The sequence below is a fragment of the Erinaceus europaeus genome, chromosome 1 (genome assembly GCF_950295315.1).
Source record: "Erinaceus europaeus chromosome 1, mEriEur2.1, whole genome shotgun sequence".
Lineage (NCBI taxonomy): Eukaryota > Metazoa > Chordata > Mammalia > Eulipotyphla > Erinaceidae > Erinaceus > Erinaceus europaeus.
Genome location: NC_080162.1, coordinates 3,724,825 through 3,738,200, shown reverse-complemented (window position 1 = coordinate 3,738,200; position 13,376 = coordinate 3,724,825). Strand labels below are relative to the sequence as shown.

General features: G+C 41.8%; 1 protein-coding gene across 1 annotated transcript in view; it reads right to left on the bottom strand.

The window, feature by feature from the left end:
• PRKG1 (protein kinase cGMP-dependent 1) overlaps positions 1-13,376 on the bottom strand; it is a 1,377,090-nt gene that overhangs the window by 1,356,885 nt on the left and 6,829 nt on the right. The window lies entirely within an intron of this gene.

Here is a 13,376-nt window from a genome sequence, read left to right as displayed (position 1 = left end):
CCCAACTGAATGTCTGCAAAATTAACTTTCAGTAAATCTAATCCAATATCATAACAATGGTCAAAAAAAAAGAGAGAGGAAAAAACTATTAGAGCTTACTATCTATAAAAAGAAAGTTCCACTGAGTATTTCTAATACCATATATGTCCAAATCTTCCCACTAGTTAAAAGGAAAAAAAAAAGTAGCTGAGAGACTTGGAATCTGTTATTTTCCCAAGTGGAAACAAGTTCGTCAGAATCCCTAAAGTATAAAAAATGTATTTTTGATGAAAGAAAAACAAATAATAGTGATTCATTTTAAAAAAACAGTTATTTCAGAGTAATATATGCAAACTAACTTAGCTCCACTTTCATAAATCCCATTTCAGGAATTTGGGAGATTTATTCAAGTTTGTTTAAAATAATAATAATAATAATAGTCCAGAATAGAATACGGATCTTACAAATCTGAAGAGGATATGCAAACCTTAATTCAAAAAGACAGATCTCAAGAGTATCATTCTCATATGTAAAAAAAAAAAAAAAAAACCTTTCTGCATGATTGCTATGATCATGTTTAACTTTGTTCCAGAATCTTGTTTGTCTTTAATGTAGAAAAGTGCCTTTGTCAGGTCACAGAGGCTACTGAGTAGGGTCCTTGCATTTCTGAGTGAGGCCCAAAGAGGGGGAGCCCCATCAGGGGGTGCAAGGTGCTCCTGAGGGAGCTGAGGCACTTTGTTGTCTCTCTCCTCTTTCTGTCTGGTTCTCTCTCTGCTCCCCACTTCTTCAATGGAAAAGCTGCTAAGAGCAGTGAAATTGCACATGTGTGACTCTGACTCAGTAGGTCAGAAAGTAGACACAGCCCAAAACGTGATTATAATCAGAAACTTGGAGTGATCGTGTATATTATTCTATTTATTTCTTTATTTTACCTTTTTGTTGCCCTTGTTGTCTTTTTATTGTTGTTGTAGTTATGACTGTTGCTATCTATTATTGATGCCGTCCTTCATTGTTGGATAGGACAGAGAGAAATGGAGAGAGGAGGGGAAGACAGAGAGGGGGAGAGAAAGACACCTGCAGAACTGCTTCACTGCCTGTGAAGCGACTCTGGGGGCTCGAATTGGGATCCTTAAGCCGGTCCTTGCGCTTTGTGCCACATGCTTTTAACCCGCTGCTCTACCGCCGACTCCCAGAGTGGTCATGTATATTAAACATCAAAAACTGTGTTCAGATCTTTACATGCTAAGTAGATACACAGAACCGCACGAGAGAGGCATCTTAACTTCTGCTGGTTCTAATACAGAGAAGCCCAGCAGTACAGAGGTGGTCTCGTCTTTAAAAGGCATCCCCTAGGATGCCCTGGAGACAATCAATGAAACGAGGCAGGCAGGAGAGTTTGAGGAAAGATGCTTTAAGTCCTATGCTAGACTTCAGGAATCTGCCCTGTCGAGATGACAAATCAGAGATCAGAGAAAACAGAAGCTATTTCTCCTTTTTTCTATGTGTGGATGTCTGCATACAACAAGTTAGACCTTCCAACTGACCTATCTTTCATCCTCCTTGCTACACCATGTAGCAGCTTTCAGCCGTAGCCTAGGAAAAATTAAAAGTAACACCTCTAGTAACATTTTTCATAGATAGACAATTTTAAATGAATGGCCAGGAAAGCAGTGGTACTTATACACAGTGAAATACTATTCAGCTATTAAAGATGAACTCCCGGGGCTGGGTGGTGGTGCACCTGGCTGAGCGCACGTGTTACAGTGCGCAAGTGGTGAAGTAGTGTTGCAGGTATCTCTCTGTCTCTCTCACTATCACCCATTTACCTCTCAATGTCTGGCTGTGTCTATCCAGTAATTAAATATAATAAAAATATATAAAAATAAAAAAATAAAAAAAATGAAGCTGCCTCCTTCACCTCATCTTAGGTGGAGCTTGAAGGGATGGTGTTATGTGAGCTCAGCTAAGAAGAAATGAATGAGGGGGCTGGGTGGTGGTATACTTGGTTGAATGTATGAGACCCCCGTCCCCACCTGTGTGGGGGAAGTTTCACAACTGGCAAAGCAGTGTGGAAAGCATCTTCCCTCTCTCCCTTTCCTCTCAACTTTTCTCTGTTTCTATTCAAAACAATTTATTTAAATAATACAAAGTCTAAATGTATAAATAAAAGGATAGATACTGGATGATCTCACTCATAGGTACAACTTGCAAAAAAAAAAAAAAGGCAGATATGGAAAACGCAAAGTAAAATCTGGACTGAGTATTATCTGCTGGGACCATGTGTGAGCCTGATAGAGCTTAGGGAGAACCACCCCCATCCTTGGATGGAGGTCTGAGAAGATACCCTCTTGGTGAGTCTCTCTCAACCGAGGTGAGCATAAGGGGGGAAACTCAGACTTGGTTCTTTCCTTCTTGACTCTCAGGCCCACAGATACCCCAGTACTTCCCTCCATTAACCACAGGCCACATGGCCACAGATTCACTTATTCAAAGTCACCCTCTGATCACAGAAGAACACACCTTATCACACACTTCATCACACACCTCAGACCCCAGACAAGAGAAATTCCAAACTATATGGCCTTTTGATATCCATCTTCTCTCTGTCTCACCCTACAGGTTTAATCCCTATGCTTCTTCCTTTGGATAATTAAGTTGCTTGTGTCATGGAAAATATAACTGTCTTGTATCTCATCAATTCCTGTCATACCAGCCCCCTACCTTAGGGGCATGCTGACTGTTAAGAAACCTGTAATTTCTGACATATTTCAGTAATAATTACCTCCACTGCTTTTCTATTTAACTCATGTCCACTTTGCTAATAAACGGACTCTAGGATTCTGGGATTCTAGGACTCAGATTCTAGGCACGCTAAGAGTCCCCTGGTGTCTTTGACTTCGTGTCACCCCTGTCGTGAGCAAGAAAGAACCAGCCCGTTACCTTTCCCCTGGAGGACACCCCGCCGGAGAGGGAGAGAGATACCCCAAAAATTATCTATTGCACCAAATCAAAGAATCCTGGGGAGGAGACCAGGGAGGGGTCTGGGGGGGACCTTTGGGGCCCTTGTGTATGATGGTGGAAATGAAATTAAGTTGGAGATGAGTCTTTTGAGACACCTATAAAGGGGAGTGAGAAAGTGTTCTTATAGTCAAATGTGCTTTAAACTATTAAACCCCTCCCAATTAAAATGATAAAATAAAATTAAAGATATCACAGAGGGGACGGGTGTTAGAGCACCTGGTTGAGCATACATGTCACAGTGCACAAGAATTGGCATTCAAGCCCCTGGTCCCCACCTATGGGGGAAAGCTTCGTGAGGGATGAAACAGGGCCGCAGGTGTCTCTCTGTCTCTCTTCCTCTCTATCACCCCAGTCCCTCTTAATTTCTGTCTGTCTCTATCCAATAAGCTGAGATAATATAAAAAGTTTCAAATGTATTCAAAAAACAAAGAAATGTTGTAAATGATGTAAAAAGATGAGAAAGATTGGAGGAGACACTTCTACAAGATGACTAGACTAGGCCTTCCGAACTTGGCTGTGAGGGTTTTCAGCTAAAGTCAATCAAGGGCCTGCAGGAAACATTTACAACTCCCTGAAGAACTCAGAAGGTGGAAAATTGAGTGTTCCAAGTTTGGGGGACATCTCCAGAAATAAGTTCTCTCTCTCTAAGGGAGAAAGCACTTTCTAGGATGGGGCAAACACCCAGTTACAGACCTTCTGCTCCTTTAGCTCTGGGAGTGCTCCTCCTCTGTGTTTGAATCCCAGGACTCCCACCCCCGCCTCCTATACTTGAGCTCAGTTCATACTTCTTCATAGACCCTTGTTTTGCCTCCCTCTGACATGATGGCTTCTGTCCATGTAGAGTCTCCTTCCCTAAGTGATTACATTTGTTCTTGGCTCCTGTGTCCCTTCCTGATGTTCATACTTGGTCTGCACTAGGAGAACCCAAGAGGGAGGAGAAATTTCCTCTCTGCATCCTCCAAGACAAATTCAGAGGGAGGGGGGAAGGCTGAGTAAGTAAGTGTATGAACTCTGCACTGGTTTCTTTGTACCCATGAATGATTTCAGTTTGGCATGGACTCTTGGTTGCAGCGACAGACCAAGCAAGCAAAGTCCTGAATGGAATCACCAAGGATGCCATCAGCAACTTCACTCTCAGGCCCCAGGGATGTGTTACAGGACAGGGGTCATGGACTGAAGGAGACAGCTTTGTACAGAAAGGCCAAATGGCTCTTCCCAAAGGGATATTGATTCAAACACTTACAGTCCATTAGGTGGGACCAACAATCTATACCTTTGTGGAAAGACAGACTACCTTAGTTTCTTTTAACCCTAAGATTACTGAAAGGCAGTTTATCTTTACAGGAGGCCAGAAACCTATTTGTCTCTATTAACTAGATCATTAAAATATCTTTTTTCTAAGAAAGACTTCAGACTACAACACATAATATTCTAATTGACTTAATTCTAGAATAACAATTTTCAAGATCAAACAACCTATAAAAACGATTGTTTCAACTAATAGCTTATCTAACTTTTTATAATTAACTTTTTCTCCCAGTGCTGTTTTATCTTTATTTATTGGATAGAGACAGTCAGAAATCCAGAGGGGGGGGGTAGTGAGGGTGAGAGATAGAGAGAAACCTGCAGCCCTGCTTCACCACTAGCAAAGCTTTCTCCCTGCAGGTGGGGACCAGGGGCTCAAACCCAGGTCCTTGTGCACTGTATAACATGTGTGCTTAAGCAAATGCACTACCACCCAACCCCAGCATTTCTTTATTAACAAACCTAACATATTTTTTTTCTTTACAATGTGGAAGTTACACATGTGGGTTCCTGGGTCAAATTTTCATTCTGATATATATATGGAGAGAGAGAGAGAGAGAGAGAGAGAGAGAGAGAGAGAGAGAGAGACCACAGTCCTGGAGCTGGAGCTGGAGCTGGAGCTGGAGCTGGTGCTGGAGCTTGCCCCTTGCTGCATGTCACCGGGGCTCCAACCTGAGCCCACACATGGAAAGAAATACATCCGACCTCGTGAGCTATGTCTCTGCACCCCAGCTCACACACAAACTCTTTCTTTAAGTCTATTCATTTCCAGTCTGCTTTCTTCTTTCAGAAAAAAAAATGTGACTCCAGAGTTGTTTTTGTTTTCTTTTAATTTCCCTCAGACTAAAATCAATGTTCAGAAGACTCCCTAGTCCATGCGTGTTGTTTTGACTTGAAGACAAACACTAGAGAGCAATACTTAACTTTTTGACTTTTATTCCTCCAGTTTGACTTTTGTTGAAGGGTGTGGATGAGGAAAAAGAGAGGTGCACCACAGGCCTGAAGCTTCTCCAAAGCAATGTGGATTGGCTATGGACCTGGACCAGACTTGGCAAAGCAGACACACTGTCCAGATGAGTTCTTTTGCCTGCCTACTTTGACTTTTTAAACACATTCTCCCAGGGGCTGGGCAGTGGCACACCAGCTTAAGTGCACATTTTACTGTAAGCAAGGACCTGGGTTCAAACACCTGATCCCCACCTGCAAGGGGAAGCTTTATAAATAGTGAAGCAGGTCTGCAGGTCCCTCTCTCTCTCTCTCTCACTCTCTCTCTCTCTCTCCCAATTTCTCTCTGTCCTATCAAATAAGTTTTTAAAAATATTTTAAAAACCACACTCCCCCAAGTGACTACTGACTAAAATGTAATAGTAATATCACATGCATTTTATAATACACTTTCCAAACACTTGAACTCCTCTATACCAAAGTTACATGTCAGCTACCTACCATTCCAGATTACTGGCTGCACAATTGTTAAAGAGCGTGCTCCTGCTGCCATCTAGTGGTGAGAGTTGAAATCTCAATATTTCCGTTTTCCCTCTACTTCCCTATGTCTGTCCCCTTCCCCTCCCACCAACCCTGCTTGTCAAGTCCTAGAAACTGAACTGCCTTTCTTTTCTGGGTAGAAAGATAATGCACAGTATACTCTAAAGGAAGAGTGGATTGCTGCCCATTTTTCCTCTTGTCTATACCATATTCCCTCATTTCTCCAAACAGTTTTACGTAAGTAAAAAAATAGAAAATAAATATTTTTCTAAAAAAAATAGAAAATAAAAATTTTAAATGTCCGGCAGAATAGCTAACCTGGGAGGGGACCGGATTGGCCACGCACACAATCCAGGATTTCTATCTCATCGAGGAAAGCTTTGGCATTGTGATATCATTCCCTCTCTCCCTCCATCTCTTCCTGTCCATCTCTCTCTCTCTCCCTCTCCCCCTCTCTCTTCCCTCTCCCTCCCCCTCTCCCTCTCTCTCTCCCTTTGCCTCTCCCTCTCTCTTTCATTATCTTTACTGGATAGAGACAGCCAGATAGCAAGAGGGTACGGGGTGATAGAGGGAGAGAGACAGAGAGACACTTGCAGCACTGCTTCACCACTTGCAAAGCTTCCCCCCTGCAGGTGGGGACTGGGGAATTGAACCTGGGCCCTTGTGCGTGGTAATGTGCATTCAACCAGTTTGCCACCATCTGGCCCCTTTTCTTTGCATCTCTATATGGGAAAAAAAAAGTCCACCTGAAGCAGTGAAATCCTAACAATGACTAGAAAAAAAATTAATCTCTTTTAAACTCTCTGTCCTTTCTTAAATCAATCTAGTGTTCTACAAGTGAAAGGGGCGCAGATTAAAGGAGAACAAAGTTGTGTTTTGGAAGATTACCCCTCCAAACTTTTTTCCAAATTGTATTTCCACACACAGAAAGAAAAATAAGTGCTCTGTATTTCACCACACTCATTCAGAGTCATAGGCTAGGAATATCAGAATTGACTAGACAGGAAGCTAGCAATATTGTCTAGGGAGAAAGAAAGTCCCCACGAACCCCCAACTAGAGGCACATGGGAACCACTATTCTATTATATTCCCCAACTCCAGGGCTCACCAACAAGGCCTGCCCTGTGGCACACCACAGGAATTCTAAAACCCTCAGATATGTCTCTGATAATACTTAATGTGAGTAATTCCTAAAGTCTGATTGTCAGGTCAAGAATCTATTTCATAAAGGCTGACCATTTTCACCTAGCTCCATGCCCCATTCTAACTCCTGTGAGGAAGGTAACAACCATGGATGGGGTCACTCACACATGTCTATACAGAGAAGATAATTAACCAGAAACTTCCAAAACAGAACAGAATGAGCATGTGAGCAAACACAGGAGCACTGTTTCATTCTGTGTGGAAAATGCCTTTACCATAATCTTTCCCAAATCTCTTTCCTGTACTCAGATCTATACAAGATGCAACCTTTGCTTTCTTTCCTTAGAAGTTTACCAGCACTTAGCAGTATGTCCAAACAGTCAAAGTTGTGCAGCCGGATGTTTGATGTACTTGGGATATATTTCTCTTCAATGCTAGTGAACTCTCCAAATTGTTCATGTAAAATTCACTGGGATGTGTCACTCATAATATGTGAGCACACTTGGGCAAAAGCTGTTCTGAACAACACACAGAGTAGAATGTGAGAAATCCAACTATTATCTATAGAGAAATCCTTGTAGGAGTCACAGGGCATTTTTACATTTTAGAGCTCTAGTTCAGATAAGAGGTTCTCAAGCATTTTTTCTGCAGTGACTCACACACACAACGGAGGATGTTCCCCAGTGTACCACACTCTTGTGAAAAGCCAATCGGTGGATTACTTGCAGTTCCCTGCCATCTATTTGTAAACCTACCCATCAAGAAAGCAAATTGAAGGCAAGTTAAAGGCTATCCCGGGGGAAATGCCTGTGCATGCACTCAACTCTGTTTGTTTAAAAAAAAAAAAAAAAAAAAAAAAAAAACTAGGGCCTGATGGTAGCACAGCAGGTTAAGCGCAGATGGCTTGAAGTGCAAGGACCGGTGTAAGGATCCCAGTTTGAGCCCCCGGCTCTCCACCTGCAGGGGGGTCACTTCACAGGTGGTGAAGCAGGTCTACAGATGTCTGTCTTTCTCTCCCCCTCTGTCTTCCCCTCTTCTCTCCATTTCTCTCTGTCCTGTCCAACAACAATGACAGTGATAAGAATAATAACAACAACAATAAGAGATAAACAACAAGGGCAACAAAAAGGGAAAAAATGGTCTCCAGGAGCAGTGGATTCATGGAGCAGGCAGGCAGGCACTGAGCCTGGACGCAAAAACAAACAAACAAACAAACAACCTTCCTTGTTAACCTTTAGGTTTTATTTGAGCCTCACAACTAATCCAATACACATGTGTGTCAGGACATCACAGCTGAAACCAACTAGAGTAAGATACAGACTGCACTGGTCTTCTCTGAAAATAGAACGGACAGAACCTGAGCTGATATAATTACACAGAAAACTCTAGAATTTTTCCCCTCAAATGTGTGCTTGTTCATAAGGCTCTCTAGATGGACCAGGTGCACTGTTATTTTACCTTCTCTGAAAGTGAGGACTTGGGAAGAAGAAAGGATGGCATGCTGACAGTCTTCTTTGGCTGGAATTTTTACTGTAAACAGACCTGGTTTCCCCCCAGGGTGTTTACAACCTAAAGATATAAAGAAGTTTTCTATTTAGAGAAACTTTAGCATACGTAAGCGAGTTACTTGATGTCCACTGGCTACATGAAATTAGTATTTTCTGCATCATGAGGACAATAAAAGGTATCAAGAAGATGCTGGACTTTACCCAGAGGTTTCAGATGGTCTCATTAGTCGGAATGGTATCATTCAGCTGATGACGCAGAAGTGAAAGTATCTGTGAGGTGCAAACAGGCAGGGAGCTTTAGGATCCTGTACTGTTCTCCGGCAGAGTGTTTGCAGCATCTGAGGTCAGAGAGCTCCCAAGACACATCTGAGGATTTCAAACATATCTTGAAACACTTTCTCAATTAGACCAGAAAAGGAGGGGTGGTTTGACTTCGCAACGAGTCTGAGGGCAGAAGTGAAGACCTGCAGTTGTATATGATACTTAGCACAAATCGAAATAAATGTCCAGGAGACATTTCCCTGCTTTTACTTTGGTATACACTCACATCGTGGCTTGAGGGCTGGGGCAGAAGATGCAGTGCTGGGCCCTCAAGCACAAGGTCCTAGGTTCAATCCCTGAAAGCACACTTCTCCGAGTGGTGCTCTTGTTCTCTCGTCTCTTTTTCAAAAATTTTGGTGGATGATGGCTGACCTAGCAGAGCACATATACTAGGTGTAAGAACCCACACACAGGGCCCCAAACCTCCCCAGCACCCTCTGCAGTGCTATGAGTCTCTTTCTCTATATCTGCCCCTCTATCCTTCTCTCTCTGTCTCACTCTCAAACACACACATACACACACATACTGCTATAGATCTCTTGTTTTCTTCTCTTCCGTTCTTCCTCTGTTTCTTTCTCTTATAATTTTTTTTTAAAACAGGGGGGGTTGGGGAGTAGGGCGGTAGCACAGTAGGTTAAGTGCACATGGCACCAAGTACAAGAATCTGCATAGAAGATCCCGGTTTCTTTCCCGGGAACCCCACCTGAAGGGGGGCCGCTTCATAAACCGTGAAGCAGGACTGCAGGTGCCTGTCTTTCTTTCCCCCTCTGTCTTCCTTCCTCTCTCCATTTCTCTCTGTCCTATACAACAACAGCAATGACAATAATAATAATGATGATAACATGATAAACAACAAGGGCAACAAAGGGGAAAGATAGCCTGCAGGAGCAGTGGATTACTAGTGTAGGCACTGAGCCCCAGCAGTAAACCTGGAGGGAAAATAAATAAATAAATAAATAAATAAGGAGGGGAGGGGAAAGGCCAGAGTGAAGGATTCATTGTGCAGGCACTAAGCCCTAGCCCTAACCCTAACCCTAACCCACCTGCAGGGGGGGTCACTTCATAAGCGGTGAAGCAGGTCTGCAGGTGTCTGTCTTTATCTCCCCCCCTCTGAATTCCCCTCCTCTCTCCATTTCTCTCTGTCCTATCCAACAATGATGACAACAGTAATAACTACAACAATAAAACAACAAAGGCAACAATAAAATATTCTAAAAAATAAAAACTCCAAATAAGCTTCTTCATGTTTTCACCTTGCAAACCAATGTGCTGCCAATGTGTCTATGCCCATAAACAAGTCATCCCTGGTCAACAGCCCATTGTTTTGGTCTAGTTTCCAAGAATATGCCAACTCAGCATGAACCACCTATACGGGAAACATTAGCTCCACACATTTTAATTTGTCCTGGAGAGACAACATTCTAGTCCATATAAATTCTTGATTAAATCTCAGCTGTACCACTTTCTAAGGTACTGTGGGTGTTTTAATCATATTCACCTGTAAGAAACCACTGCGCAGCAGTCAGTGCAAGCTAAAACTGCAACCTGGAATAAAAAGAGGAGGCGATTTCTCTTACCAGCCTACACATAGGAACTAATCTACTTCCAGGATACACATTTGATGAAAATATCATCTTTAATTAAGCAACTATGTTAAAGTATTGTTGATAGGTATAAGTTAGTTACTTTTGAAACTATAAAATTCAAATTATATCATTTCTAAATATTTGAAGGCATTAAACTCATATTTTCAAAAAGAATTCTGCTACATATTTGCTGTTTTGTGCTTCTTACAAATGCAACAGAGCAGGAATTACACATAGCAAGTTATGACAGAGACACAGGAACAGAAGAGACAACCATACGGCACTTATAGACTCAGGAACAAAAGACAAATACTGAGAACTCATCCTTGGTCATAGTGAGAGGTAAGCGATCTACAAAGATGCTCAAACACTGCTTCCCATCCTGGGAGATACTATCAACCTGTGCAGTGAATACCAAGCATAAGCATTTGAAAAACTGCAAGCACGCCATGAACTACTTTGTAACAATCAACTATCCTTCTTTCCAAGAGAAACTGACTAGGATAAAATGGGGAGTTTTAGAATAATAGCTAGAATAAGAACTATAAAAGGACAAAGAGCAGAAAAGGTGAGGCAGTGTATGCATGCAGTAGTTGGCACATGAACACACAGGCAACACACAAACACACAGAGAATGTAAACACGCGTCTGCACACAGAAGCTACGCAGTTACTCTTGGTTAGCAAATCGAGATTCAAAGTCAGTCTTCCTTTTGACAATTCCTAAACTTCTGAGCATGCTTTTTTTTTTTGTGAAACGGAATATGCTACCCCCTGGTTTATCTCAGAGCTCACATTAACTTCCAAGAACTACAAGAAACTCAGATAACACAGAGTCCTGAACTCTGATAAGTAAATTCCCAAAGACCAATGAGCACAATCATTCACACTCTGAGTCTAAGGGAAGCCCCCTGGGAACCTTATCAAAGAGAAGTCCTTCCTACCCCTCAGCCTCTCCTACAGAGGATGATCCTGGGAGACAGTCCTGGAAGGCTAGGGAAGGAGGAAAGAGATACGACATATTTTCCCCCCTCAGGTCTGAAATTCATGAAGATGAATTTCAGAAAAAAATTCATGAAGATCAGTTAAGTTTTTAATAAATGCTTTACCAAATAGAAAACTTTCAGCCTGTACAAATATCAGTTCTTCAAATGGAACAAAAAAAATTCCTGACGTACTACTAAAAATACATTTGGAAAATGTATATGATCCTAAAACCAAGTGACTATGTCTTAAGAAGTATAACTAGATGACAAGTTGAAAACATACATTTAGCGATTTTGCTACTGGTAAAAATTAAGCTTCTGGGCAGTGAGATAGTGGAATGATAATGCAGACAGTTTACTCCCTCATACCCCCATAAAACCAGAGTTTATCAACACTCTGGTAAACATAAATAAATAAAATTAAATAAAATAGAAATGTAAGAAATCAAGCTACCTTAAATATTGGCTTTTTCCCAAACCCTGAGTACCTCTAAAAAAGATCCTTCAGTAATGATTTGCTTAGTTTTCTCATTACAAAATATGAGTCAAACCTACTCCTGTGAACCTTCTACTGAAAGCAGATACCAAGCATTTAAATTCAAGAAATGGTCTCATCAAATTACATGTGACAAGACACAAGAAAGTAGAAAAAGTTTTCTACTTTAACATGCCCTTCTACCTCAGGCTGACACCCCCCCCACATATATATAACTCTTGTCATAAACTTTATTAATCTGAATAAGTAAAATGAATGCTCTCTCTGAAAAACTATATTAAGATGACTGTACTAATCTGGAAAAGGAAACCAGTTAACATGTTGGTCTATTGTCAGTTTAGTGGTACAGCCATTTTGATGGAAGGGTGGATAAACATGGAGATATTAGCATGACTACATAAGTTAGAATGAATGAGATCTGAAGAAAGCATATGTGCAAATATGTTCAGAGCAGCTAAGTCTGTAACAGCCCTTGTTTTCTTGTTCATCATTACTAAATCACTAATAAAAATGTTTAAAAGAAAAAAAAAAGATAAGAGTTCTGGGTTTATTTGCCTGAGCTGGACAGCTAACATGCAGGTTGGCTAAAGGTATAGTCTGGGGAGATGGTGTCAGGGTTGGAAATAGCACTAGAAAGCTGGATCAGGGAAGAGAGTAGTTGCTAATATGAGCAAGTATATAAACATTATTAACTGTAAGCCCCATTGATCTGATCTGAATATGGGGCCCATATTCATCACAGGAGCCTGTATAACCTCCGCATCCCTGTAGGTCTGAGCTCGCGTTCTGTGGTCATGGCCAGGAACATTTTAGGCTGCACCCATTGCCGGATCCATCTTCTTTGATGGATCCAACCTCCCTTCAAAGAATGGGGCAGTCCCTACTATTTTTGACCCACAATGAGGGTGAGGTCCTATAGGGGCCCACAAAGGGGTCCATTACGTTGTCCCTAATGGAGACGACCAGTGGCAGTAGAGAGAGGGATCTATTAGAGGTCTAAGCTTATCATGTGTAATAACCAAAATTATTGAAGTAATTGAGCCATCATTGAAGTACATTGGTCTCTTGCCCTTATCCAGTTTTTGTAGTCCTTACTACAAGATTACCCTTGGGGTGATTGAGGCAAGTGAAATAGGAAGTAGGCAAGGAGGGTATCTAGGTCTAAGTAGAAACAATTTGATTAGGTACTTTATGGCATCATTTTTAGTAAAGTCATGGGCCCCTTAGAATGTACCTAAATAGACCTACTAGCTTTTTCCAAAACAGAGACCCCCAAATCTCATGTCCTACAGTCTAACCTTTAGGTTCCTGACTATTAAACAATTTGTTCTACTTTATATCTTAATGCTTTTTCAGCCACCAAGTTGCAGGTGATAACATGACACCAACCTGACTTTCTTGGGCAGATGACTTCACCAATGTGTCCTAGAGCCTCCCCTCCCCAGAGTCCTGCCCCACTAGGGAAAGACAGAAACAGGCCGGGGATGTGGATCCACCTGGCAACACCCATGTCCAGTGGAGAAGCAAATACAGAAGCCAGACCTCCC